Source organism: Sprattus sprattus (assembly GCF_963457725.1).
Source record: "Sprattus sprattus genome assembly, contig: scaffold_140, whole genome shotgun sequence".
In the NCBI taxonomy this organism is placed as follows: domain Eukaryota; kingdom Metazoa; phylum Chordata; class Actinopteri; order Clupeiformes; family Clupeidae; genus Sprattus; species Sprattus sprattus.
In genome coordinates, this window is record NW_027666835.1 from 2,501 (window position 1) to 7,500 (window position 5,000).

General features: G+C 44.1%; 1 pseudogene across 1 annotated transcript in view; it reads right to left on the bottom strand.

Moving 5' to 3' along the window:
* Nucleotides 1-576: 576 nt before the first annotated feature.
* LOC308382535 (SLIT-ROBO Rho GTPase-activating protein 2-like) overlaps nt 577-5,000 on the bottom strand; it is a 24,757-nt pseudogene continuing 20,333 nt past the window's right edge. Inside the window, exons 7-9 of the transcript in view lie at nt 1,840-1,900; nt 1,425-1,502; nt 577-737 (exon numbers count right to left, since the gene is read on the bottom strand). The product of the transcript in view is annotated as an SLIT-ROBO Rho GTPase-activating protein 2-like (transcript). The remainder of the gene's footprint in view (nt 738-1,424; nt 1,503-1,839; nt 1,901-5,000) is intronic.

Genomic DNA, 5,000 nt, shown 5'->3' on the forward strand with positions numbered 1-5,000 from the left:
CAATACACTAGTCTACATCTATCAATACACTAGTCTACGTCTATCAATACACTAGTCTACGTCTATCAATACACTAGTCTACGTCTATCAATACACTAGTCTACGTCTATCAATACACTAGTCAACGTCTATCAATACACTAGTCTACATCTATCAATACACTAGTCTACGTCTATCAATACACTAGTCTACATCTATCAATACACTAGTCTACGTCTATCAATACACTAGTGACATCGTATCAATACAGTAGTCTGGATATATCAAGTGTGTGTGATAATCGCGTGTGTGCGGTGATAAATGTGTGTGTGCTGTGATAACTGTGTGTGTGCGGTGATAAATGTGTGTGTGCTGTGATAACTGTGTGTGTGCGTTGATAAATGTGTGTGTGCTGTGTTAATCGTCTGTGTGGTGATAACCGTGTGTGTGTGGTAATAATCGTGTGTGTGCTGTGTTAAACATGTGTGTGTGTGTGGTGATAATCGTGTGTGTGTGGTGATAATCGTGTGTGTGTGGTGATAATCGTTTGTGTGTGTGGTGTTAATCGTGTGTGCGGTGTTAATCGTCTGTGTGGTGTTAATTGTGTGCGGATGAAGACTTACAGACGCAGGAAATGAGCTCATGGAAGACTTCCTTTGGGAAGAGGGCGTGGTCGAGCCCCCTGAAGTACAGCTTGAGCACGCCAGCGATGGAGTCCATGTCGTGGTCATTCTGGTCCCCAGCCAGAGGGTCCTCGCCTGCAGGGGGCAGTGGAGAGCACAGGTCAACTCTAGGACTGCGTTTGGACTGCGTATGACCTCTACAGATGACCTCTAGGACTGGGTCTGACCTCTAGTCATGTACACACATGCCTTACAGCTTCAGTCCCTGAAGTAGCTCCCTTGTGTGTGTGTGTGTGTGTGAGTGATTGACGTCTACTGATGACCTCTAGGACTGGGTCTGACCTCTACGAAGGATCTTTCGCGTCGGGGTGCTGTTCGCCCTGTCGGGGCTTATTTTCCCGACAATGACCTGCGTTCTATACATTATCCCTTACTTAGTTTTTTTCTCGTTGCTCCTACCCTACCCGAGATTTTTTTTAAACATTGCGACCAACAGAGCTGCCTAAAGTCTTTCTGGATGCAATTTTTCAGCTTCTTACTATCAATCAACAAAGGAAAACAAGATCAACAAAACTTGAAGATCTTTTTTTTCTTTTAGTTTTTGTTTTGAGAGAACCACTCTAGCCTTCAACAAGCTTTTTAGGCTGATTACAAAACCTTTATAATAAACACATTATCTTCAACACAGACATTGTTTCTGGACGTCTATGTACATCTGTGGGAAGGTGAAATCCCGCCCCCTTCTCACTGTGGCCTTAAGGGGGATTTGCCACTTGTGTAAATAAAGTGTGTGTGAAAGTGTGTGTAGCAGTTGTGACTAACCTCTTTCAAAGGCATTCTTGATGTCGTTCACCTCTACCTGGGAGCCAGACACTCTGAAGATGCCTTCATGATGCAGACCTGCAGATCACACACACACACACACACACACACACACACACACACACACACACACACACACACACACTTTTTAGAGACCAATCATCATGCTCACATAAAGCAATACACACACACACCCACACAAGAAGACACACAAATACAGACACACAACCCAAAGCAGAAACAGGGAGATAGGTGAGAGATACTGGGGCAGAGAGGGAGAGGGAGAAAAAGAGAAAGAGGGAGGGAAAGAAAGAGGAAGAGGGAGAGAAAGAGGGGTAGAAAGAGAACGAGAAAGATGGAGAGGGAGAGAAAGAGGGGGAGAAAGAGAAAGAGAAGGAGGGAGAAGAGGCCTTACCATGACGACTGATAAAGCGAATGCAGCTCTCAACCATCAGGGGGATGACCTGGCTCGAGTCCTGAAAGAGGGAGAGAGAGAGAGGGAGGAAGGGAGAGAGAGAGAGGAAGGAAGGGAGAGAGAGAGGAAGGAAGGGAGAGAGAGAGGGAGGAAGGGAGAGAGAGAGAGGAAGGGAGAGAGATAGAGAGAGAGACAGAGAGGGAGAGAGAGAGAGAGACAGAGAGGGAGAGAGAGAGAGAGAGACAGAGAGGGAGAGAGACATGAAGACCCATTAAGTCAGAAAAAAGTGTAATACATTCATAGGAAAAAATATTCTAAGTCAAATTCTTGCAAACCATTCAAAATCAAATATCTGCACTCACAATCTTAACACGAGACAGGGAGAGCAATAAAACATATTTCAGGGTCAAGGAGAGGAGAGCAGAGGAGAGAAGAGGAGAAGAGAGGAGTGGAGAGAGGAGAGGAGAGCAGAGGAGAGAAGAGGAGAAGAGAGGAGTGGAGAGAAGAGGAGAGGAGAGAGGAGAGGAGAGGAGAGGAGAGAAGAGGAGGAGAGGAGAGGAGAAGAGAGGAGAGGAGAGGAGGAGAGGAAAGAACAGGGGAGGAGAGGAGAGGAGAGGAGAAGAGAGGAGAGGAGAGGAGAGAGGAAATAACAGGGGAGGAGAGGAGAGGAGAGGAGAAGAGAGGAGAGGAGAGTAGAGGAAAGAACAGGGGAGGAGATGAGAGGAGGAGAGGAGAGGAGAGGAGAGGAGAGGAGATAAGAGGAGAAGAGAGGAGAGGAGAGAAGAGGAGAGGAGAGGAGAGGAAAAGAGAGGAGAGGAGAGTGAAGGAGAGGAGAGAGGAAAAGAGAGGAGAAAAGAGAGGAGAGAAGAGAAGAGGAGAGAAGAGAGAGAAGAAGGAAGGAGAGAATAAAATTAGTTCAACAGGAAACTTCAATTTAGCTATAAATGAATTAAAAGATAAAGCAATGAAAATATTGTATACAATTAAAAAAACAATACCATACGACATACCTATCCCAATTTGGCTAAAAATTATAAATAATATAATCGAACCTATCGCTCTATATGGTAGTGAAATATGGGGACCATTAAAAAATCAAGATTTTCAAAATTGGGAAAACAATATAATCGAAACACTAAACACACAAATGTGCAAAATGATTCTGAAGTCGCACCGATCAACACCAAATAATGGAGCCAGAGCTGAATTAGGTAAATTCCCCTTATTATTAAAAATCCAAAAAAGATCAGTCAAATTTTATAAACATTTAAAATCTAGTGACCCGAAATCATACAATCATCAAGCCCTCTGGTGTCAAGAACAGAATCTGGAAAAAAGTGCCCTCAGCCAATTAGTATTCAACCTTAATTCTAACCCCAACAAAATACACCCTAAGGAAATCATGACACAACAAAAAGAAAAATACATAAATTATTGGAAAAATATGATAAAAACACAACATAAATTAGAAACATACCAATCATTAGAGCGAAACTATGAAGTGGCTAACTATCTAAATGTCATAAAGAACCCCCAGATCCGAAAAACACTCACTAGGTACAGACTCAGTGATCACACATTGGCCATTGAAAAAGGTCGCCACAAACAAACATGGCGACCTAAGGAGGAGAGGTTGTGCGAATACTGCACACAAGAAGTTGAAAATGAAGAACATTTCCTTATAAATTGTAAAAAATTTGAACCAATTAGATCAATCTTCTTCCCAAAATTTGAAAATATAATCCCAAATTTTAATCAACTCGACAAAAATAAAAAAATTAAATATATATTGGGTGAACACCCAGATTTAATATATGTATCTGCTAAATACGTGAAAGCTTGTCATGACAGCCACGAGACATAATTTTCTGGTTATGTATTTACTTCCTTGTTTTGTTTTATTTATTCATTTACTTTTATCTTTTATCATTATTATTATTTTTCTTTTTTTTTCTTTCCCTTAATGCTGATCTCTGTGTGTGTGTGTGTGTGTGTGTGTGTGTGTGTGTGTGTGTGTGTGTGTGTGTGTGTGTGTGTGTGTGTGTGTGTGTGTGTGTGTGTGTGTGTGTGTGTTGTTATCAGTATTATCACTAATGTTGCTGTTATCTGCTGTTAATATTGTTGTATTGAGTGCTTTGGCAACAATGTATCGCACATTCATGCCAATAAAGCCATTTGAAATTGAAATTGAAAATTGAGAGGAGAGGAGAGAAGAGGAGAGGAGAGGAGAGGAGAGGAGAGGGAGAGGAGAGGAGAGGAGAGGAGAGAAGAGGAGAAGAGAGGAGTGGAGAGAAGAGGAGAGGAGAGAGGAGAGGAGAGGAGAGGAGAGAAGAGGAGGAGAGGAGAGGAGAAGAGAGGAGAGGAGAGGAGAGAGGAAATAACAGGGGAGGAGAGGAGAGGAGAGGAGAAGAGAGGAGAGGAGAGTAGAGGAAAGAACAGGGGAGGAGATGAGAGGAGGAGAGGAGAGGAGATAAGAGGAGAAGAGAGGAGAGGAGAGAAGAGGAGAGGAGAGGAGAGGAAAAGAGAGGAGAGGAGAGTGAAGGAGAGGAGAGAGGAAAAGAGAGGAGAAAAGAGAGGAGAGAAGAGAAGAGGAGAGAAGAGAGAGAAGAAGGAAGGAGAGGAGAGGAGAGAAGAGGAGAGGAGAGGAGAGGAAAGAAGAGGGGAGGAGAGGAGAGAAGAGGAGAAGAGAGGAGAGTGAAGGAGAGGAGAGAGGAAAAGAGAGAAGAGAAGAGGAGAGAAGAGAGAGAAGAGAAGAGGAGAGAAGAGAGAGAAGAGGGAAGGAGAAAAGAGTTCCCTGGGGGTTCTGGTCGTACAGGAACTCCCCTCAGAACAAGGGGCTCTGTTCAAGCAGCCGGCCTTCACACAGAAATAATATTTGCCAACGGATACACACACACACACACACACACACACACACACACACACACACACACACACACACACACACACAGGGAAACAGGCTTCAGCCGGAGAATTTAGGAGGGAAAATAATCCCCCCACTCCGAGCCGGGGGACGGGAAGAGCCGCGCGGAGTCGGGAACGGTTGCTAGGAGACGGCTTCTTTCCCTGTCTCTTTGTTTGTGCGGGTTTGGAGGAAATGGCTGAGCGAGAGGAGGAGAGAGCGAGGACGAATCTGGGACACATTTCAGCAGGGTGTGTGT